We start from the raw sequence: 24,260 nt of genomic DNA, 5'->3' as shown, positions 1-24,260 counted from the left end.
GAACTGCAAGAGGGCCGGGGACACGCAGCATCACCCAAGGCACCGGAGGGGGAGATGGGCATGGACGTATTGGGAGAGAGTCTTGAGTTTGAGCACGAATGCAAAGAGATGGAAGCGGAGGAGATCGACGTCGAAGAGCCCAGTACGGACTGGCCAGCTCCAGTTAGAGGGCGACACGACAGGGGCACTGAACAGTATCTAGCACTCTCCCCCAAAGCACGGGAGCGCCCGGAACCCACGCCCGGAGAGGGGGAGGGGGAAGGGGGGCTTCGAGGGGGGATGGATGTCAGGGGCTCAGGGGCAGAGCCACAGGGGAAAGAGGAATTGGAGAGCGAAGGGGAAGAATCTGAGGGGAGCTTAGGAGGGTATGACAGTGACCCGGGAGATTCCATGAGCCTCTCCAGTGAATCAGAAGATTCCCAGAAAGAGGCGCCCAGGGTCAGGGCAAGGGGGGCCAGCGGTGAGTCCCCAAGTGGCAGCTGGAGATCAGGGGGAGCTTCCCCGCCAGAGCGTGGGGGGGAAGGAGCCCACAGGTCAGAACCAGCATCTTCTCCAGCAGGGAGAGAGAGTGAGTCAACTGACCACGCCTCCGTCGGAGAGCGGGGGGGCGGAGCGGAGGTCAGTTCCAGCCAGCCCCCCCGAAGGGGGAAGCAGTGACAGGAGCAGTGTAGCCGTTAGGAGGAAAGTGGCTGGCTGGGCGCGCGCGCCAAGTTCAAATGTGCAGGCGCGCGGGCCAGCAGAAAATCCGGATTGGGAGCCAGGTCCCAAAGCCCGCCGGAGACAGGGGGAGGAGTCAGAGGAATCCGCCTCCGAAGAGTCCAGGAAGTGTGGGGCCCCAGAGGGCAGGAGGACCCAGAGGAGAAAAGAGCAGAGGGAGAAGAGGGAGAGGTGGAGCAAAGCTTGGGTGTTAAACTGGTGCAGGGGAGGGGAAGAGTCAGACGGAGCTTCGATGGTCTAGAGTTACAGACGTAGGGTTGCGCGCCACGGATGTAAAACCAACGATGAACTTCAATAAAGACTTTTGTATATAAAGAGACACTGGCGTTGGTCCTTTGTGAGCTGGGACCTGAGGCACCCCTGACAGTTGTCTTTCAATAAATTCCCATTTTTTGCTGTCATGTTGTTCCTCAAGTATTTGACTTTCTTAACCACTGTTAAACCTGTCATATTCTGAAACCTCTCTCTCTCAATTGGTGTTAAATTTTTCCTCTAAAACCTTGGTTTTTTACTTATTCAGTTTAAACCCTGCAACCTGACCAAATTCTTGAATCAGTTCTAAGACCCTTTTAGTACTAGATTCTGGCTCCTGTAACGTCAATACTAAATCATCTGCAAATGCTCTCAGTTTGTACTGTTTAGCTCCGACTTGTATACCTTTAACCAACTGGTCCCTTCTAATCATATTCAGCAGAACCTCCAGGACCGATATAAAAAGCAATGGGGAGATTGGGCAACCTTGTCGTGTCCCTTTTTCTATCTTAAATTCTTCCGTCACCACATTATTTACAATTAATTTAGCCTTTTGCTCTGAATATATTGCACTTATATCATTTTCAAAACCTTGGCCTACCCCCATACCCTGTAAGTTCTTTTTCATAAAAGTCCAAGAAATGTTGTCAAAAGCTTTCTCCGCATCCACAAATACTAAATCTGCCTTAGTGTTTATATTCACTTGTAGTTTCTCTAGAATGTTAATTATGTTTCTCACATTGTCAGATAAATGTCTTCCTGGGAGAAAGCCTGCTCGGTCTTTATGTATCTCTTCCACTAACACTCTTTTTAGTCTTTTAGCCAAGATATCTGCAAAAATTTTGTAATCCACATTAAGCAGTGATATGGGACGATAGTTCTTGAGCTGCGTCTTTTCAGTCTCTATTTTCGGTACAAGTGTAATAAATGCTTCTTTCCACGACTCTGGTGCCCTTTTCCCCTCCATTATTTCATTACAGACCTCTTTCAAAGGTTGTACTAGCCATTCTTTTAAAGATCTGTAATATCTAGAAGTCAGTCCATCCGGTCCTGGAGATTTACCCAATTGCATATTCTGAATGGCACCTTCTACCTCCTGTTCAGTTATTTTATAGTTCAACATTAATTTGTTTTCTTGAGAGATTTTTTTGTAATCCATTTTTTTTCAAAAATCGGTCAACGTCGATTTCTTTCTGTGGCCCTTGTGTATATAGTTGTTTAAAATACCTCTGGAAACAATTTCTAATCTCAGCTGGGTTCTGTATGTTCCTTCCTTCCACTTCTAAATCTGTAACTGTATTTAATTTTTGTCTTTTTTTCATTTGCCAAGCCAACAGTTTCCCACATTTATTAGCTGACTTGAATGTGTTTTGTCTCATTTGTTTAATTTTCCATTCAATCTCTTGATTCAACATTTTCATATATTGCACTTGATATAACTTTATTTCTCTCAAAATCTCTTGCGACTTGGGTTTTGCTCTCAATTTTCCCCCGCTTTCCTTTATTTTCTCCAAAAATTTTTCCTTCTTCTCATTCTGGATTCTCTTTTTTAATGCATTCTGTTGTATCAAGAACCCTCTCATGACAGCTTTACTAGCGTCCCAGATTACTCTTTTTTCCACATTGGTGTTCATATTTGTCTCAAAGTAGTCTCTCAAGGTTTTTTGGGCCTTCTTAAACACTTCTTCATCTCTAAATTAGGTGTCATTCATCCTCCATCTGAAGGAGCCAGTCGGTGTTAGTTTCATTTCCATCTTGACAGCGTTATGATCGGAGCAGGTTTTTGGGCAGATTTCCACTTTTCTTGTCTTTGGTGCCATTCCTCTAGTTACCCATATTTGGTCAATTCTAGTCCATGTCATTTTGGCTTCAGAAAAGAAGGTTCCCTCTTTAGCCAAGGGGTTCTTTGTTCTCCAGATGTCAACTAAATCCAAGTTGTCTGTCATCTCAAAAAAAAGTTTTTGGTAGTCTACCATCCTTAGTGATTACCTGTCTTTGTGCCTTGTCCATATGTGTAGATACCACTCCATTCATATCTCCCAGCAAAATCACATTGTAATCCAAATAGTCCATCAGGGTCTCATGCAACTTTTAAAAAAAATCAGGTTTCCCCTCATTTGGTGCGTAAACACCTACTATCAAGAATTTTTCTCCCTGTGTTTGAATTTCAATTGCCACAAATCTTCCTTGGTCATCTTTGAAGATAAATTTCGGTAGTAATTTTTTAAATTACAAAAGATTACTTGTACAACAAAATCTTGAGTCTGCACAGACCTTTGAAAGAGGTCTGTAATGAAATAATGGAGGGGAAAAGGGCACCAGAGTCGTGGAAAGAAGCATTTATTACACTTGTACAACAAAAGATTTCGGTAGTAATCTTTTGTAAATCACTACCCCTCTTTTTTTAACCTTGTCCGATGAAATAAACTCCTGACCAAGTCTTTTATTAATCAAGTTTCCTGTGTAACCTTGTTATATGTGTTTCTTGTAAACAAATCAGATCCAATTGTTCCTTTTTTAATAAATGAAACACAGATCTCCTTTTTTGCGGGGAGTTCAAACCATTACAATTCCAACTTAGTAGTTGCAGAGCCATGATGTAGTTACTATGCTTCTCCTCCAACTGCACCCAGTGCCTGTTCCTGTTCTGTTGGTGGTATCACCTTCTTCAAATGGTCTTTTAATTCAGGAGGTAAATCTGGTATATCCAAAGTTTCACTTACAAGTGCTCTTAACTCTCCTGCAACTTTCTTCTGCAGGTCTTCTCCGTGGTCTCTCCAAAATCTATCTTTGTCGTCCTCTGATCTTATTTTTATCTTCTTGCCTTTGTAACTAAAAGACAGGCCTTGGGGGAATTCCCACCTGAAAAAGATTCCGTTACTTCTCAGCAAAGCAGTCAAATCTCTGTAATTGGACCTAGGGTCCAAAAGATATTTTGGAATATCCTTAAATATCTCCACTCTTGACTGATGTATTACCAAGGTCTTCTGGAAGTGCAGACTCAAGATTTTGTCTCTCTCCTCTTTTGTTCGGAGGGTGATCAAACAGTCTCTCACTCTGTTCTTTCTCCCTCCTTTTCCAAGTCTAAAAGCACTCACTATCTTGAAGCTGTCCTTCTCCAAATCTGGATTCCAGAAGTCTGCAAATTCCTGTGTAAGAAATTCACTCAAATTATCTTTCTCCAATTCAGGGACCGCCCTGACCCTTAGATTTGCATGTTTCTCCCTCAACTCAATCATAGACAATATTGATCTGTGGTCTTCTAGTTGTTTATGTATCGGTGGTATCTTCTCTTCTACAACGGTGGCTGTAGCGGTTGCAATTTCTTTTGCCTCATCAGCTGTCTTTCGTATCAAAGTTGATTCCTGTAGTAACTTCTGAATAGTCTCAGTATTAGTATTTACCTTCTGACCCAAATTATTAATGCTTGTAGTGTTTTGATTAATACTTATGGTGTTTTGGTCAATTTTGCTCGATGCCTCGGCTACTTGTTTGCTTATTCTATCCAAAGATTCATTTGTTTTACTGAGTGCCTGGGCCAGGGCATCGTCAGCAGCCATACCTTTAGGTTTAGATTGTGCCAATGGGGTTGCTGTTGGCAAGCCAGCAGGGCCGGATGTCAAAGCTCTCCTTTGCAGCCCACCGTCTGTACAAAATACTCTGCCAGACCTGGTTGCTTGTAGCGGATCTATCTTGTCTTTCCCATCTGCCATAACCCTCCAGATAAAAGTCAAGGTCAGTCACACACTCAGAGTCAGAGTCAGAGTCTGTCAAGGCCAGTCACACACTCAGAGTCAGAGTTTGTTTTGAAATGGAAAATTTCCTTGGCACAGCTGCAGTTGTAACAATTTCAAAGTTCCTCTAGGGGGACACAGTAGCAGCAACAGTCAATAATGTCTTAAAGTAACTAGCTTTTCCCTTTCGCCCCCCAGTCTCAAAAGGACAACAGTTTCTATTTCAATTATTTCCTGATACTTTGAAATCAGGAGAAGCCAGTCAGTAATATTGTGTCTTAATTGTATCCTCAGACGCAGAGTTAACTGTCAAAAGAAAAAGTACTTTCAGCAACAGCACGTTAGCCAATACGGCATTTTTACTATTCACTGGGAGCCGGTCACAGGGATTTGAGCAGTGGATTTGAGCTGCTCTTGCTCTCTCTTTTTGCAGGGAAATACAGTTCTAATCCTTTCCCCCCTCCTCCCCTGCATCAAAGGGGGAAAATCTCTTGTTTGATGTTCAGATTGTAATCCTTAGGAACGTCCTTTGAGGTTTCCGCTTACAAGTTCATTGTTTTACTCCATTTACAAGAACGGAAGGCAGACTTCCTGTTTATGCCTCTCCGCATTCGGTGCCAAATCGTTTATACAGTTCCTTTAATTCCGAAATTGACCTACTCATGGATAGTTGTTTTAGTGCCAAATTTTCAGGAAGAAGGCAGCGCTCTCCGGCAACGGCTACGCGGCTTCACTCCACGGAAGAAGCAGACGACTCACAGCACAGCGCCACTTCCCCGCTCCGCTCCGGAGCCCTTAACTTGACTCCTTCGCCGATTGGGGGGGGCGCAAAAGGTGCCCGCCGAGTCCCACGGTCACAGGCTTCACCCGCCTGTGATTTTTGAAGGGTCCCCGCTGCGCCATAGCGGTGCAGACCCGATTTCCGCAGAGCCGGTCCCCTCCAAGTTAGAGGGAATCCGCCATTGCCGATGGCACCACCCCGGAAGTCCCCAAAGCATCAATTCTTTGGCAATCAGCCTTCTTTATGGTCCAGTTCTCACTTCAATACATCACTACTGGGAAAACCAGAACTTTAACTATTCATACCTTTGTTGGCAAGGTGATGTCTCTGCATTTAAGCTCTGCAGTGATCATGGAGCCCAAGAAGGTAAAATCTCTCACTGCCTCTATTTCTTCCCCTTCTATTTGCCAGGAGGTGATGGGCCCAGTGGCCATGATCTTCGTTTTTTTGATGTTGAGCTTCAGACCATATTTTGCGCTCTCCTCTTTCACCCTCAATAAAAGGTTCTTTAATTCCTCCTCACTTTCTGCCATCAAGGTTGTGTCATCTGCATATCTGAGGTTGTTGATATTTCTTCCGGCAATCTTAATTCCGGCTTGGGATTCATCCAGCCCAGCCTTTCACATATAAGTTAAATAAGCAGGAATGGTACCACTTTATTCTACCTTGGTCAGGCCCCACCTAAAATACTGTGTTCAATTCTGGGCATCACAATTTAAGTATCCAAAAGGTGGGGGAACATAATCCGTATTCCTTTTATAACACGTGGCCAATGTTTATTGAATACATAAACTGTGAAGACTGTTGCCAGAATCTACCCAGCACTCGTGGGAAAATGTGGCGTGATCTTTTAGAATAATCAATTGAAACTTTAACACATGGCAGGATGAAAGTCTGCAATTCCATGAGGACAAGCTATTTGTTGTTTACTGTTGTAACCATTGCTTTCTTTAAAATTACCTTTTATACCATGAAAATAAATAAATAAAACGGTATCTCCCAGTATTTTCACATAATCTAAGTGTTTATTCAGGAGAGGCTGAATGAAACACCAGAGAAAAATCCTTCTTGATTGCGTCTGCATTGTTTCAAATATGAGTTCACTTACCTATGTTACGGAAATGACGGGGGGGGGCACATCTTTATAGTTATTGCAATGTTACGAATATTAGGCCTGAATGTATGCTTTTGACTTGACAGTGCAGGGAAGATACCTAGCTTTATAAATTCGTAGAAAATCCATACTTTAACTGACTCTCGTCATTCCAGTGCCATTTTAACCCTGCAAGAAAGGTGAATTTGGGCTCCACCTCCCTCCGTGAACCAAGAAGCAGGAAGCCATGGAGGCAGCTGAAAGAGGGCATGTTTTCCCAAGCCTGAGAGCCCATACACGGCCCCCCACCCAGGGAGTGACGGGGGGGGCAACAATAGACATCCCCAAAGGCAATTTAGCAAGTCAGGTGTTCTGAAAGCCCATCTCCAGACAAGTCCTGAGGGCAAGGAGATGCCAAGGGTTTCCTTGTTCTTTTGGTGATGGGCACTTAAGAGATGTTGTGAGCGGTGTCTGGCCCCTGCTGAACTTGTGTATGTCTTATATCCCCTCCTCCTTTGTGATGTAGTATGGGCCTATTCATGATGCCCTGTGAAATGTACTCTGGGTAAAAGTCAAGGTAACCCTTTGTTCTGGGTTCTTGCTCCTGTGGGGACCTGTTGGGCAGCAATAAAGATCAAGGTCTACTGACCGCTGTTTTGCTCCAAATTACTTGGCTGGAACTTCCTTCTTTTACCGACCTCATGGATCCATCAGGGACTTGCACCCAACTGGCTGGGCTGATGAGTCGTCTCTCAACCTGGAATTTTCCGTAACACCCATAAAAGTGTATCATATTTATTGCTGAGAAATCGTACCATTCTCAGCTTACGGATCTCAACACCAAGACCCCATGCAGCGATTTGCTGCTGTTACAGGAAGATCCGAGGGCTCTCTTGGACAAATGAAGACACCGACCAGGGCAAATCAGAGCAAAACAGCAGCCAGTAGGCTTGGTCTTTATTTAGGTAAAGACTGTCGCGACAGGGCTCCCACCGTCCACGTGGTGAAGCAAGATGGAAGCCCCGAACAATGGGAGACCCCAACTTTTATTAACCACTAATCCCCTTGACTACACCCCCAGAATTACATCATATTTACATCATGATTTTATTAAGGAACAGGAGGAGTCGAGGAGGAGCTACCCAGGTAATCTGAGTATCTTGACACCTGGCAGAGACCTCCTCTCCCCCCCTCACATGAGTCATTTCCAGGAACAAAGGAAAGGGCGAAGTCTTCCTGCCCCCTGAGGGGAATCCGGCCAGGGTCCTTTGTTGGAGTCTGTATGGAATACACTGTCGTATGCAGTTTATTGTGTTTCTGGTAGCCTTTCGTCTGGGCCCATTACGATGGTTATCGAGGTTGCCCCGCCATCCGGAGAAGGGCCGTTGTGTACGTGACTGCGCGGTTCGAGGATTATGGCCGATCAATCCCAATTCACCCCCCTTTGATAGTCCTTGTAATATGCAGTGTAATAAAAGTGGTCCGGTGAAAATCCATGGTACGGCTGATTTTTGATGAATTTATAAAGAATACAGTCACTGAAGTTCAAAGTACTTTCCCTTTTCGGAAGCAACTTGCAACATTTTGATTAGATCAGTCACGGTCAATTGAACTCGGAAACAATGTATTGAGAACTGTCAAAAGGTGAGGGAGCCGACGCTCGCAGCCTGCAGTACCCGCGTGGCCGCCACAAGGGGCGCTGTTCGATAATGCTGATTGGTTGAGGCGGCTGCTGTTTGACCTAGAGTTCGGTCGTCCGGTCTACTCTCAATAAGGATAGGGCGGCGCGGAGCGCTAGAGCAGAGAGCTGTCAAACCAGCGCTTCCTTATTTACGGAAGGCTTTTAAGAGATGGCCCTCTAAAGGAACATCTCTAGGGTCAGAAAGGGGAGATACGTGTATGTGTGGATGCGATGCTTGTGCAGTACGTGTTGCTGACAAAAAGGGGGTGTGTGATTTCCGGCGACAGTTCCCCCCTTCGGAGATAAGATTGCGAAGGTAGGTGGACCGCGCAATCCTTCTCTCCGCACAAATCAATAAAAGTCTGACATGTCATACCTAGAGTCCAGATTCTGGAAGTCCTTCAGGGGCCCCAGTTCAATGGGGTTCGGCTGGGTTCCTGGTGCCGGTGGTCTGTAGGCGATGGCCGATCGCGGGCGAGGGGTCGGAAGGCAAGAGTCGCAAGTTTGACAGCACATCGCGAAGCAGTGGATTGCACAGCAGAAGACAGCAATACAGATGGTCACAGTAATGAGGATCAGAAGTCCGTTTCCTAAGAGTTGTTTTATCCAGCCAGACCCAGGCAGCCAGCTCCACAACTGGGTATCCGAGAGTCCTTCATGTTGGATGTCTTTAAGTCCGTCCGCTAGTTTGTGGATGTTGTTAAGGTGTCCGGTAATATTAAGGGTTTGGTCGGATACGTGTGTGCAGCACTCGGCTCCGACAAGGGCACAAACGCCTCCCGTCGAGGCGAGAACGTAGTCCAAAGCAAGGCGGTTCTGTATTGAAGTCTGCCTGACTTCCGTCAACTCTGTCAGGATAGCTTGGGTGGCCGCATTGGACTCCTCCATGAAGTTTAACAGGATGTCCGTTAATTTAAGGATATCGACGTGGTTGGAGCCGGCTCCATACGCGGGAAAGAGAGCCCGGCCATAAGTTTCACTATTGGCTGCTACGTCGGAGAGTTGTTGTGCTGGTCCCGGGGGTAAGGTACCATGGGTGTAGCAGAGTCCACACGAAGAGGGGCGAGGTCCGATGCAGAGAGCCGGGCGGGGAACAGGAACGCTGGAACAGAAGGCTGAGCAGGTAACAGGAACACCGGATGGTCGGGAACAGGAGGCCGAGCAGGGAACAGGAGTACCGGATAGTCAGGAACAGGAAGCCGAGCAGGGAACAGGAGTACCGGATAGTCAGGAACAGGAGGCCGAGCAGGGATCAGGAACACAGGAAGGTCCGAAGCCAACAACGACGTTGCTCCCGCAACCTGGGGCCGGGCTGACTGGGCTTTTATCCTCTTCTAAGGTCAGGGGCGGTCCCGACCCCCAGGAGCCCCGCCTCCTCTGGCCTTAAGGCGAGCACTCCTCCTGGGGGCAACCAGTTCCCTTCGCCTCTCTGCCCTAAGCCTCTGCAGATCAGGAGAGGCCGAAGGGTTACTGGGCCCTGGAGGAGGCTCACCTGTGGCCACTGAGTCATCAAGCCCCTCTGGGGCCAGAAGGACTTCACCTGGGGCCAGCTCCTGATGCACTGCCACAGGTGCAGACTCTTCAGCATCTAGGCCTTGCCCCAGTTCAGCCGGCCCTGGAGGCGGGGACTCCTGAGCAGGCTGGGATTCCTCTGTTTCATCCTCCGAATCAGAATCCCAGGCCATCACACCATTCCCCCTCCCAGGCCCCCCCCTCAACCGAGGGTCCGGACCCGGCTTGCCGGGGTACGTCGCATGGAACTCTCGGAGGCAGGCAGGTGCGTGGACGTTGGCCGCTGGTTCCCAGGAACGGTCCTCCGGTCCGTACCCCTTCCAGTCAATGAGATACTGCAGCTTTCCCCTGCGGTATCGGGAGTCCAGGATGCGTTCCACCTCGTACTCAGGCTCTCCCCGAACCAACACTGGCTGCGGTCGGGGACGGTTCGGGTGGAACTCGTCGGGTGGGGCCACTGGACTCAAAAGGGACCTGTGGAAGACCGGGTGAACCTTCAGGGTTGCGGGTAACCGGAGACGGAATGCCACAGGAGAGACTTGGTCTACGATAGGGAACGGGCCGGTGAAGCGGGCGTCCAACTTCCGCGAAGGTCGAGAGGGGTGGAGGTGGCGAGTGGAGAGCCAAACCAGGTCACCGACGCGAAGTTCCGGCCCCACCTGGCGGTGGCGGTCGGCCTGGGCTTTGTACGCTTCCTTGGCCTGATGCAGTTGCTCCACCAAAAGCTGTTGCTGGGACTGGAGCTCTTGAAGCCACTCCGTCACCGCCGGGACCGCGGATGCCGGCAGCACCTCTGGAAACAGCCGTGGATGATAACCATAACTGGCCTGGAACGGGGTCTGCTGGGTGGACGCATTCACCGTGTTGTTATAGGCGAACTCCGCCAATGCCAGGTGGTCGACCCAGTCATCCTGCTGGTAGCTGCAGTAACACCGGAGGTACTGCTCCAGCACCGCGTTCGCCCGTTCCGTCTGGCCATCGGTCTGTGGGTGGTAGGCTGACGAGAGGCAGACCTCTGTCCCGAGGGTCTGGTGTAATGCTCGCCAGAACCGGGATGTGAACTGAACGCCCCGGTCGGACACCACGCGCTCAGGTAGGCCATGCAGGCGGAAGACATGCTGAAGGTACAGCTGAGCAGTTTCCTTGGCTGTGGGTACAGATGGACAGGGAGCGCAGTGCACCATCTTGGTGAAATGGTCGGAGAAAACCAGAAGGCAGGTACAGCCACGAGACGAGGGTAAGTCCACTACAAAGTCCAACGAAACCGTGTGCCAAGGGCGCGGTGGAACTGGCAATGGCTGAAGTAGGCCGGGGGGTCGCCCGGTAGGTCCCTTGGCGCGCCGGCAGACATCACAACCAGCAACGTAGCGAGCCACGTCAGCCTTCAGGCGGGGCCACCAAAACTCACGACTGACCAGATGGGTGGTCCGATACCGTCCAAAGTGCCCCGCTGCTGGGGCATCATGGGCCATCCGGAGAACCTCCAGCCATAGTGGCCCTAGCGGGACGTACAGACGACCGTGGTGCAGCAGAAGGCCCTGATGCAGGACCAGCCCCGGATACTGTGGGCTGGACCCTTCAGCCATCTCCCGGAGTCGTTCCTGGGCCCAAGCGTCGACCCGCTGCTGTTCCCGCACCCGAACCTGCAGTGGCTGCGCCTCCTGGGTGGCCAGGAATGCAGCCGGAGGTAGGATCGTGGTGGGTTCTGCTTGCTGTACCGTGTCTGCGTTGTCTTCAGGTTTCCGGGACAGAGCATCCGCCTTCTGATTCTGAGAGCTAGGGATGTAGCGGATCCGAAACTGGAACCGGGAAAAGAACAACGCCCACCGGATCTGTCTTTGGTTCAGCTTGCGGGTGGTCTGGAGGTACTCCAGGTTCCGGTGGTCGGTTCTCACCTCCACCGGATGTCGTGCCCCCTCAAGATGGTGGCGCCAGACCTCAAAGGCTACCTTGATGGCCAGTAGTTCCCGCTCCCACACAGTATAGTTACGCTCCGCTGGTAGGAGCTGGCGGGAATAGAAGGCACAGGGTAAGAGTGGCGCTTCAGGATCAATCTGTTGAGACAAGACGGCACCGAGAGCCGTACTGGAGGCGTCGGTCTCCACCACAAAGGGTCGAGAGGGGTCAGGATGTTGTAAGATTGGTGCCCTCTGGAAACAGGCCTTCAACCCCTGAAACGCCTCCTCTGCCTCCTTGTCCCAGGAAAACGGTGTCTTTGGGCGCAGTAGCCGGGTCAACGGGGTGGTGCGATGAGCATAATCAGCGATGAAGGTCCGGTAGTAATTGGCGAACCCCAGGAAACGTTGTAGGTCCTTGCGGTTCCGGGGTGCCGCCCATTCTTGAACCGCTGTCACCTTCCCCGGGTCCATTTGCACCCCATCCGGAGAGAGCCGGTGACCAAGGAAGTCCACAGTCCGCTGATGGAACTCGCACTTGCTGAGCTTTGCGTACAAACGGTGCTCACGCAAGCCCTGCAGCACGGTCCGGACATGTCCCTCATGGCGAGCCGGGTCATGGGAGTAAATCAGTATGTCATCCAAATACACCACCACGTACTTGTCTAACAAGTCCTGAAACACGTGGTTGATGTAGCGTTGGAACACAGCAGGCGCGTTGCACAAACCGAAAGGCATAACCAAATATTCGAACTGCCCGTACCGGGTCCCAAACGCTGTCTTCCACTCATCCCCGGCTCGGATCCGAATCAAGTTGTAGGCCCCCCGGAGGTCCAGCTTGGTGAACACCTGTGCCCCTTGCACCCGCTCCAGCAGCTCCGAGATAAGGGGCAAGGGGTACCGGTCTGGGACGGTAATTTTGTTCAGGGCTCGGTAATCATGGCAAGGGCGGAGTTCCCCACATTTCTTCTTAACGAAAAGCACTGGTGCCGCGGTAGGCGAGGTGGAAGGCCTAATGAACCCACGCTCCAGGTTCTTGCGCAAGAAGTCCTGCAAAGCCTCGCGCTCTGGCTCTGTTAGAGAATATAAGCGACTCACTGGTAAAGGCGCTCCGGGTTGGAGGTCTATGCCGCAGTCAAAAGGCCGATGCGGCGGCAGCTGGTCTGCCCCCCGTTCCTCGAACACGTCCTGGTAGTCCTGATACACGGCTGGGAGCGTGGGTGCTGCCTCCTCTGAGGGCGCGGCCGCCAGCGTCCCGGATTGAGCATGGGAACATGGGTCTGGGAAGTGCACGGTCCGTTTGACCCAGTCAATCTGAACGTTGTGGGCTTCCAGCCAGTCCAACCCGAGCACCAGGGGGAAGCGGGGCATAGAGGCAATGTCCAAAGTTCGCAACTCCCGGTGCTGCTGGAAACACAGGACCAGGGGCTGGGTCTCCTGAGTAACGGCACCTGAACGCAGAAGTCGTCCGTCAATCGCTTCCACCTGGACCGGTACTGGCTTGTTCCGAAGTGGCACCTGATGATGGGCGGCAAAAGCAGCGTCCATATAGGAGCGGGTTGCCCCTGAATCTACCAAAGCATGGGTGAGGATCCAGGGCCCACCTGGAGGGTATAAACGTACCGAAACCATAAGATGTTGCAAGTCCATTGGTGCAGGCCCATTCTGCGCGGTTTGGGACCCCCGGTAGCTAGGGCCATCAGCTACTGGGGTTGGCGGTTTCCCTGCGGCTGGCGTTTCTCAGGGCAAGACCGAACGAAGTGTCCACTTCCGCCACAGTAAAGACAGAGATTTCCCTCCCGACGCCACACCTTCTCTGCGGGGGAAAGGCATGGCCGCACTGCCCCGAGCTGCATAGGCTCCTCTGTTAAATCAGTTGTGACCGTGGGGCTGCCGGAAAAAGCTGGTGCCGTGAACTGGAAGTGTCGGCGACCCCGGGCCTGACGACGATCCTCCAACCGGTCGTCTATTTGTAGACTCCGTTGAATGAGAGTGTCTAGCGTGGTGGGGCGTTCCATTGTGGCCAACTGGTCCAGTACCTCGTCCGAAAGCCCTTCGAGATACTGGTCCCGCAGTGCCGAATCATTCCAGGTCAAGTCCTGTGCCAACAGCCGAAACTCCATGGTATATGCGGCCACCGTGGACTTGCCCTGTTTCAAACGCCGAATCGCCTGGTTGGCTTGACTCCCTTTCTGGGGGTTGCCGAACGCGGCCTCCAAACGATTGCAAAACCCCGTATAGTCTGCCAGCAAGGGGGAGTCTTGCCTGAGTAGCGGCAACGCCCACTTGGCCGCCTGGTCCTTTAACAAACTAATCAAAAAGTGCACCTTGGTGCGGTCGTCAGGAAAGTTCCGGGCTCGCCCCTGAATATACAGCTTGGCCTGGGCCAGGAACATGGGAAAGCTGGCCGGGGCTCCATCAAATTTCTCAGGCAAAGCCACTGGGTACTTGCCAGGAGCCGGGGCGTCGGCCCCAGGAGCCGGTAGGGCTTCCAAGTGTTGCTGAAGTACCACAACCGCGTCACTGAGCTGCTGCACGGTGTGAGTCAAGGCCTGGTTCTCCTGGGCCAAAGCCACCAGTGCAGCCGCCTGGTCAGCCATGGCCTCTGGCTCTTCCCGAACGCACCCCTACGAAGGGGGAGTGCGGGTGTGGCGGGAGCAAACTTCCTGTGCTGGTCCCGGGGGTAAGGTACCGTGGGTGTAGCAGAGTCCACACGAAGAGGGGCGAGGTCCGATGCAGAGAGCCGGGCGGGGAACAGGAACACCGGATGGTCGGGAACAGGAGGCCGAGCAGGGAACAGGAGTACCGGATAGTCAGGAACAGGAAGCCGAGCAGGGAACAGGAGTACCGGATAGTCAGGAACAGGAGGCCGAGCAGGGATCAGGAACACAGGAAGGTCCGAAGCCAACAACGACGTTGCTCCCGCAACCTGGGGCCGGGCTGACTGGGCTTTTATCCTCTTCTAAGGTCAGGGGCGGTCCCGACCCCCAGGAGCCCCGCCTCCTCTGGCCTTAAGGCGAGCACTCCTCCTGGGGGCAACCAGTTCCCTTCGCCTCTCTGCCCTAAGCCTCTGCAGATCAGGAGAGGCCGAAGGGTTACTGGGCCCTGGAGGAGGCTCACCTGTGGCCACTGAGTCATCAAGCCCCTCTGGGGCCAGAAGGGCTTCACCTGGGGCCAGCTCCTGATGCACTGCCACAGGTGCAGACTCTTCAGCATCTAGGCCTTGCCCCAGTTCAGCCGGCCCTGGAGGCGGGGACTCCTGAACAGGCTGGGATTCCTCTGTTTCATCCTCCGAATCGGAATCCCAGGCCATCACAGTTGTGATAAGTCTTTTGCCCTTTTATTGCGCCTCCTCCCAGAGGGTAGATCTTGGGTGACCCGGACTCCAGGCAGAATCAGACTGAGATAGCAAGTGCCACGGGAGTGGGGGCTGGCCCATACATAGCCGCGGTGGCCACAAACCCAGAACAACCCCTGTAGACACGAGTCTATGCGCCCGGTGAGGAAGGTACGGAAGAAACACTGGGAGACCGGGGAGGGGCTCCAGGAGTCGGGTAAGGACATGACGCGTTTCCATGCAGACACTAAGCTGGGTTGGATAGAGGGGTTGCCTTGGTGCCATAGGGTAATCCTCCCGTTTAAAGCAATGTCAATGGTGTACTTACAGGTGCTCTCGCCGATAACCTTGTCGTTTCCGCTTAATTTCCGGCAGAGGTCGCCTGTTGTGGGTCCAGTTAGGTAGATGTACTGGTGGGTCAAATTCACGGCAGTCAGGTTCCAGGATTGCACGTCAGCGGAGAGATGTTGTTGCAGGGTGAGAGGTACTCCAAGGAATGGTATGCCACTGTGGAGATGTGAGGGGGCATTGGCACAGATCCAGCACTCTTTGGTTGTTGTCTGTTTTGCAATTTGAGAGATCGGTTTTACGTAGGTGTTGGAATGCCAAGTGGACAAAAAGTCATTGTTTTGAGGGTTTTCGGATATTGACAGTTCCCCCCTTTGTCGAGGCGCGGTACCGGGGGGGTGAAGGGGGTCTTGACGGAGTAGGTAGGTGAGGTTTGTGGTGAGGCCCCCGCACCTTTGGGGTCCGGTAGTGTCCCATTCTGCTGGAGGCGTAACGGAGTAATGCCAGCCCTCAAGGTACGCTTTCCCGTCCCAACCGGAGGCGAGTCCGATGTCCCAGACGCAGCAGTACCGTCGGAGGCAAACTCCTTGTAAGATGGTTTGGCGGGGAGTTGAATCTACTCGTTGGCAGTAAAATCCATGAATTAGGTGGTCTGTGGGGTGATTTCGGTCGGTATAAACTGAGTCACCGCCCCCATTGTCTAGAAGAGTCCATTTCAGAGTCTGTTCGGGTGTGCCATCAGAAAAAAGTACGTAAGAACCGTTGAGGCAGTGGGCTCGGTTCCAAGGGCCATCTCTGGTAAGGATGAGCTTGCCCAGTGGGGTGTAGGTGGGCGAACGGATAAAGAGTTCCCAAGTTTGGTGAGTAGCGAGAGTCGGTAGTATGGAATGTCGAAGGAGAACGCGGGTTTCGGGTAAGCAGAAGTCAAAATCTCCTAGGCGGTCTGGTGTACCACGTTTCACCATATCAACAATTCCAAAGTCCAGATATTTGTATTCCATTTGTAATCCGGGGCATGAGCCGTGTGTGGTTATGGTGTGTTGAGAAAGGGCAGAGGCAATGGAAAGGATGAGCAAGGTGGATATGGTGGTTGTCATTGTGAGTAGCGGAGGTTTTTTCAAGCGGTGTGAAGCGGGGCTGTCAAACTGCCGAGCTGTCAAATTGTAGAGCTGTCAAATGTGGAGCTGTCAAACTGCAGAGCTGTCAAATGCGGAGCTGTCAAACTGCAGAGCTGTCAAATGCGGAGCTGTCAAACTGCGTGTGTTTTACGGAGTTTGAGACGAATTGGGGGTTGGTCGTCCTGGTCAGTTGCTGGGATGATTTCGGAGGTCCAATGGGTTGATGAATGTGGTTGGTCCGGTCCGGTCTGTTGGGCTCGATTCGTGCCCCGATCTGGTCCGGTCTGTTGGGCTCGATGCGTGCCCCGATCTGGTCCGGTCTGTTGGGCTCGATGCGTGCCCCGATCTGGTCCGGTCTGTTGGGCTCGATGCGTGCCCCGATCTGGTCCGGTCTGTTGGTCGTCCTCTGTGTCGGTGTCCTTGTCTGTCGGTCGGCCTGGGGTGCAGTATGGTGAGTCGTCAGAGGCAGGTTCGGGTGCCGAAGCGGGTTTGCAGTGGGTGTGATGTAACCAGGCTGTCTTCTCTGCTACCTTAACGGAAGTTGGAGTGGTTAAAAGTACTTGGTAGGGGCCCTCCCACGTGGGCTGTAGGGGTACCTTATGGTAAGTTTTGGCTAGTATCCAATCGCCTGGTTGGTACGGGTGGACGTTTTCATCTAGAGGAATGTTTTGGCCTGAGGCAGCGTATCTGTGAAGGGTTATGAGTTGCTTTTGGAGTTGTATTATGTAATTAGTTAATTCTGACTCGCCCACCTCTAGTTCTGATGTTGGAAATTGGGTGTTATACACTGGGGAAGGTCGGCCGAATAGTAATTCGTAGGGAGATAGTTTTAGGTTTCCGCGGGGGCATGCTCTTAGATTATGTAGAACTAATGGAAGAGCATTTACCCATTTGATGCCAGATTCTTTGCAAAGCTTTCCCAGCTGTGATTTAAGCTGCTGGTTCATTCTTTCGACTTGTCCGGAAGAGGGAGGATGGTATGGGGTATGTAGTTTCCATTTGATTCCAAGGGCAGTGGCAATTTGTTGGATTATATCTGATGTGAAATGTGAGCCCCTGTCGCTGTCTATGTGTCTGGGAACACCAAAGCGAGGTATGATTTCTTGTATCAGAATTTTTGCAACAATGTGCGCAGTTGCCCTGCGAGTGGGGAAACATTCCACCCACCCAGTCAGCTGATCAATGATGACTAGAGCATGTTTATAGGCTTGGCATGGGGGTAGATCTATGAAATCTATTTGAAGGCTTTCGAACGGAACAAAAGCCCATGGTCTGGCCCCTGGTGGACATCTGGCGGTATGTTTTGGGTTAAAGCTTTGACAAGTGTGACAATTCTTTACGGCAGCCTTGGCAGCGAGGGTAAGACCTGGGGCATACCAGCAGCGTTGCATTGTGTCAATAAGTTTCTCCCTTCCCCAGTGGGTACGTTGATGTAGAACCCTCAAATGTTTAGGTACCCATAGCTTGGGCATTATGAGTCTTTTATCCGGAAAATACCAAATGCCATTTTCTAAGTGGGCCCCCTGTTCTTCCCATAGTTTGATCTCCTCTGGGGTTGCAGTTTGGTACATCTCAGTGAAGTTTATATCTGATAGAACTTGTGATCCCTGGAACTCATTGTCTGCAGAGAGGGGCTGAAGAGCTGCTTCTTGAGCTGCACTGTCGGCGCGTCGGTTCCCTGTTGAGACTGGGTCCCTGCCTTTCGTATGTGCTTTGCAATGTACTACTGAAATAGCCTCAGGGAGGTGTAGAGTTCATGAGGCGCTGTACTAGGGATGCGTGTGCAATTTGAGTACCTGCCGCAGTCAGGAACCCTCTCTGTAACCAGATTTGTCCGGTGGCATGCACCAACCCGAAACAATACTTCGAGTCTGTGTAGATAGTGATCCTTTTTCCTGTTCCCAGTTCACAAGCTCTGATCAAGGCGATAAGTTCAGCCGCTTGTGTGCTGTATTTTGAATGGACGGGTCGCGCCTCTAAGGTTTCGCTATCGGTGACTATGGCATATCCAGTTTTCCGTTCCCCTCCCACAACTTTAGAGCTCCCATCGGTGTACAGGACAAGGTCAGGGTTGGTTAAAGGGAGATAGTCGAGGTCTTCCCTGGGTTTTTCTAGGTGGTGAACTATTTGGGAGCAGTCATGGTGTGGGGTGCCGTCGTCCGGGAGGGGAAGGAGGGTCACAGGGTTCAAAGAGTTCACTCTTTTGATGGTGACATTTGATGGGCTGAGGAGAATAGCTTCATATTTATTCAGGCGTTGAATAGTGAATCGTTGACACCCTTGTAGGCTAAGTAGGGTGGCGACAGCGTGGGGAACGTTGACGGTTAGATCGTGTCCCAGAACAGTTTCTTGAGCCTTCTCTAGGAGCAGGGCTGCGGCTGCCACGGCTCTAAGACATCCTACATTTCCTAGTACAGTGGTATCTAGTTGAAGGCTGTAATAAGCGACAGGTCTATTCTTCCCTTGGAAGGGTTGTGTGAGGACGCCCGAAGCTACTCCCTTATTCTCATGCACGAATAGAGAAAAGGGTAGTCTATAATCTGGGAGCCCAAGGGCTGGAGAAGACCGCAGTTCTCTCTTAATAGATTCAAAGGCTTCAAGTGCCTCTGCAGACCATTGTAGTTGGTCTGGGGCATTATCATGTGTCATGGCTGTAAGGGGGCGGGCGAATTCCCCATAGCGCGGGATCCATGCTCGGCAGAATCCACTCATTCCGATGAAACCACGGAGTTGCCTTTTAGTTTTTGGTAGGGGGAGTTTGGTTATTGCCTCAATTCTGTCTGTAGTTAGTGCTCGGGTGCCTTCTTCTAGGATGTGGCCAAGATATTTCACCTCCTTTTCACAATATTGTATCTTTTTTGGGGACACTTTGTGTCCCTTTTGTGCCAGTATGTTTAGGAGAGCTATAGTGTCCTTTTTGCAAGATTCCAAGTCCTGACCACAGAGTAAAATATCATCGACGTAGAGCCTCAGAGCTGAACCCCCTGGCAGGGTCACGTCCGATAGATCTTGGTGTAGTATAGATGAGAAAATTGCTGGGGACTCTACATATCCTTGGGGTAATCGGGTCCATGTTAGTTGCCCTGTCTGCCAGGTGAAGGCAAAAAGGAATTGGCTTTCCGGGTCTACAGGTATGCTGAAGAAAGCAGAGCATAGATCTATGACAGAATAGACCACAGTTCCCTCCGGAATGGTGCTTAGAAGGTGGTGTGGGTTAGCAACTACTGCGTGTCGGGGAATGACAAAGGAATTGACGAGCCTGAGATCTTGGACCAGACGCCATTTGACTGGATTTGTATTGGGCTTTTTCACGGGAAGAAGGGGGGTGTTACAGGGAGAGGCGCATGGGACCAAAACTCCCATTCGCAGGAATTCGTCAATCATCGGGGTCAATCCGTCTATTGCATCCGGAGGGAGGGGATATTGCTTAGTACAAGGGAAGGGAAGATCTTTTCTGTAGTTGATCTTGACTGGTACTGCGGACCTTAAAAGTCCGACGGAGGTCGATTCGGTTCCCCATAAGGAAGGGGAGACACTATTTAGCAATTCAGGCGGAAGATCAATTGTGGTATTATGGGCTTCCTGCAGAAGCCCTTGAAAACTGAAGATGGATTCATTTGGCATATGTAAATAAATCCCTTCTTGGCCACATTGTATGGTGGCATTTAATTTGCAGAGCAGATCCCTCCCCAAGAGGTTGACGGGGCTAGATGTCAGTAAGAAAGTATGCTTAACAGATAGCGGTCCAACGGAAACCTTCGCTGGTTTGGAAAGAGGGCAGTTCCGAGGGATTCCGTCCAGTCCCATTACGGTTCTGGTTTCGTCCCCGGGGGTCAAGTGGCTATTCGTGAGGGTGGAGTAGGTGGCTCCCGTATCCAAAAGGCAATCGTAGGACTGTCCGTCGATTTGCATGGTGCAGATTGGGTCTGAAGATGATAGTTGTAATACGGGACAAAGAAAGGGGAAAGAGGCGGGATCTGCTTCTGATTGTCAATGTGGTTGGTATTCGTCCATCACCATTTCATGGGCTGAATTGAGGGTGCGGGTGGCTGTTTTAAAGGGATTTTGAGGATCTTGAGTGGGGTTCCTGGGTCTTGGTTGTGGAGGGGGAGGACCCGCACGGAATTGCGTCTGGGTCGTGGATTGGGTGTGTCCAAACGGAAGGTTTGATTCTCTGGGTTTGGGGTAGAAGGGTTCTTGATAATCTGGCCTGTAAGTTTTTAAGTCTCCGTAGTCAGGCCTTGTAATTTCGGGCAGGAGGGGGCAAAATTTTCTTATGTGCCCTATTTCCTCACAGTTGTAACAAACACGCCGATCTCGGGAGTCGGGCCCCTTTGGTTTGCTTTTGTCTTTGTAAGGGGGGGGTCACTCCTGCGTAAGCTAGTACTCGCGGAGAGTCGGGTTTCTGATCTTTCTTTCTCCGCTCGTCTCTGGAATTAAAGACTGACTTGGCTATGGAAAGAATTTCGGTTATAGTCTTTCCGTCATAACCCAGGTGTGAATTTAGGGCTTTCCTTATATCTGCAGTTGCTTGGTCCTTGAAGAAACCTTTAACTATGACCTCATGTTGGGGACTCTCCGGGTCTATCCCGCCCCAGGTTTTGATGGCAGAGACTAAACGGGAGTAATAGTCGGACGGATGTTCTTCTGGCCCTTGAAGGACGGCTTGGACTTTTGTCCAGTTTACAGTTCGCTGACCAGCAGCTTTGATTCCATCTAAGATGGCCTTTTTGAAAATTTTTAAACCCCATATGCCATTGTTTGTGTTATAGTCCCAGTCAGGGTCGTTGAGTATCGTCTGGGCGGTCAGTGGGGTCATCGAGGCGGGACGATCAGGTTGGTAGCCTTCTCGGGTTAGGGCCTCCCCCGCCTTTGCTAGTATTTCTCTTTTTTCTGCCTCGTTGAAAAGGGCCCCGAGTAACATATGGACGTCTGCCCATGTAGGATTGTGAGTAGAGAAAATGGTGGCCACCTGGCGGTGGCATTTATCAGGGTCGTCTCTTAAAGAGGGCATTTTGTCAGACCAATTCATCAAGTCTGAAGTAAGGAAAGGCTGATGGGTGAAGACCATGCGGGGAGGATCTCCTGCCCTGGCTGGGGGTATAGGTAACGCTCGCAGTGGGAAAGCGCCTTCTACTTCTCCATTCTGCATGTTATCCCTGTTTCTAGTTCTGCTGGAGACGGGTCCCTCTCTTTCTCCGTTAAGAGATTGCCCGCTGAGTAAGGGTCCAAGATCCAAGTCTACTTGGTCTTCTCTCAAGTTGGGTACATTTGAGGAGGGGTTGGGTGACGGGGTATTCGGTATGCTTTGAGAAGGGACAGCAGTGAGTGCGTTTGTTGAGCTCCCTGTCAGTCCCGCGCCTTGGGAAAGGGTAGCGGTGGGTGGATTCGTTAGGCCTTCCCTCGGTCCCGCGCCCCCTCCACCGGCTCCTGTCCTGTCCCCTGTCCCGGATCCTGATGGTTGGGGAGCCCGAGGTTCAGGGTAGTAGAAGGGAATGAGAGTCCTCTCTAATTGTTCCTCCTGGGCTCTAATCTCGTCATATGGAGGGGGTCTGGTTGGTTTCAGAACAGCCATTTGACGGGCAATTTGGGCTTGCTGGCGGTGAAATAGTTCGCGGGCTTCAACGAAGACATTTAGGTAGTATAATTGTCGAGGCTTCTCGTCGGCTAAGTAGGACTTAAGTGCTTGCATTCTTGTGAGATTAAAGGAACCATGAGGCGGCCATTGAGAAGGTGGTTCCAGGTGGTGGGTAAAAGCGACCCACAAGATGTTGCAGAGATCCCTCAGTTTAGATTTCGAGAGTCCCTTTCTCCCTCTCAGTTCCTTCCAATTGAGGAGGACAAATTGCAGAGGGGTATCGGAGTCCTCTCCGGAGCGGAAAGGCTTCATAGAAGCCTCGTCGCTAGGAGGAGTCCAGTCAGAGTGTTTAGAAGCGTGGGCTCCCATCACTCTATCCTAAGGAAATGGAGTTCGCTAGCGATATACACTACAGGAAGAAGGATGGACAGACAAGGGGACACACACACACACGAAAAAAAAGGGAGATAGAGAAAAATAGTATTCTTTCAGTAATTTTTTAGGTACCTCCGCCTATTTCTATTGAATTTAATCCTCTCTACTATTGATCTGTAGCTAACCTATCGTCCATAATTCCAAAACATCAGCCTTGAACTCACGGGTCTCTCTCTCTACCCGATACACAAACACAACTTCTAAATTCCACTGCAGTACTGCTTACACAACTGGTCCTAGTGTGGGGTCCCAATTCATGAGCCACCCCTTCTACCCTCCACGACAGCCTCCTGCCTAGTCTTTGAGACTAAATTCGGAGCCCCTACTGGACGCTTGCGCAGTGCAATGCCAGATCAAGGTCCGAGAAAATGATAGTTTGGAAAGGAAACAAACGACCTTGCGTTCTCACGTACCCGGGTCATCCCTAACAAAGGTCGCCAGGCAGGAGGGGCGGCTTCGTTTGCGTAATAGACGAGAAAGGTGAGAGACAGAGAGAAAGCTTGGATGGACGCCTCTGGACGACTCCGAGAGAGGGACGTCAGAGAAAAAACAGTAAAGAGCCACGCTTTCCCGGACTCAATTCCAAGACGGAAAACGGGGGAGAAAAGGATAGGAGGAGAATTTTTTTTTTCTTTGAAGGGCGCCTCCAGACGACTCCGAGGGAGGGACGTCAGAGAAATAACTAAGAGCCACGCTTTCCCGGACTTAATTCCAAGACGGAAAACGGGGGAGAAAAAGGATAGGTAGATTAAGGCGTACCCGGACGACTCCGAGGGGTAGCGCCAGAAAACAGTAAAGGTACCACAATTTCCCTGGACACGTTCCGCGTAAGAAATTGAGGGGAGAGAAAGAGAAAGGGTTTGGCGCACCCAGACGACTCCGAGAGGTAACGCCGGAAAAACAGTAAAGGTACCACAACTTCCCCGGTCACACGCCGCGTAAGAAATTGAGGGGAGAGAAAGAGAAAGGTTTTGGCGTACCCAGACGACTCCGAGAGGTAACGCCAGACAGTAAAGTTCCACGATCTCCTGGCCACTTTCCGAAAGGGAGAATCGGGTTAGAAAAGGGCAAAGTTAGAGCGCACCCGGCCGACTCCGAGGGGCTACGCCAGAAATGAAAGAAGGAAAGTCTGGCTGTCGTGGGGACGTTACTTTTCCACCCCCCTCCCAATGTGTTTTACTTCAAACCATACTCACGTTCGAAGATGTCCCCCGCAGATCCCGGGATCCTTTTCCTTTTTAGCCGGCTTTTACCTTGCCTTTGCTCTCTCTGGTCGGACTTCTGGTGACGGTTGATTACCGCCCGCAAAGAGGAGGCAGGGAGAGGAAAAAAGGATCCCCGGGCTAAGATTGCCCAGTGGCGCCCGATCCCCTCTATCTCCCCTCTCACCTTTGCAGGAGAACCAAGTGTCCCTGAGTACGGTCGCCAAAAACTGTTACAGGAAGATCCGAGGGCTCTCTTGGACAAATGAAGACACCGACCAGGGCAAATCAGAGCAAAACAGCAGCCAGTAGGCTTGGTCTTTATTTAGGTAAAGACTGTCGCGACAGGGCTCCCACCGTCCACGTGGTGAAGCAAGATGGAAGCCCCGAACAATGGGAGACCCCAACTTTTATTAACCACTAATCCCCTTGACTACACCCCCAGAATTACATCATATTTACATCATGATTTTATTAAGGAACAGGAGGAGTCGAGGAGGAGCTACCCAGGTAATCTGAGTATCTTGACACCTGGCAGAGACCTCCTCTCCCCCCCTCACATGAGTCATTTCCAGGAACAAAGGAAAGGGCGAAGTCTTCCTGCCCCCTGAGGGGAATCCGGTCAAGGTCCTTTGTT

General features: G+C 51.0%; 2 protein-coding genes and 1 long non-coding RNA gene across 12 annotated transcripts in view; 2 read left to right on the top strand and 1 right to left on the bottom strand.

Moving 5' to 3' along the window:
* Positions 1–24,260, bottom strand: part of LOC114589686 (uncharacterized) — a 386,543-nt gene that overhangs the window by 125,869 nt on the left and 236,414 nt on the right. The gene's annotated exons all lie outside the window — the stretch shown is intronic.
* The window catches only part of LOC114589761 (uncharacterized), a 498,312-nt gene that overhangs the window by 437,244 nt on the left and 36,808 nt on the right, over positions 1–24,260 (top strand). The gene's annotated exons all lie outside the window — the stretch shown is intronic.
* LOC144327440 (uncharacterized) lies at positions 327–8,073 on the top strand. The gene is made up of 2 exons (XR_013392482.1): positions 327–5,403; positions 5,590–8,073. It is a non-coding gene; the product is annotated as an uncharacterized LOC144327440 (long non-coding RNA).

This window comes from Podarcis muralis, chromosome 4 (genome assembly GCF_964188315.1).
Source record: "Podarcis muralis chromosome 4, rPodMur119.hap1.1, whole genome shotgun sequence".
Taxonomy (NCBI): Eukaryota; Metazoa; Chordata; class Lepidosauria; order Squamata; family Lacertidae; genus Podarcis; species Podarcis muralis.
The sequence above is the reverse complement of the archived record's forward strand: the minus strand, read 5'-3'. Positions and strand labels throughout refer to the sequence as shown.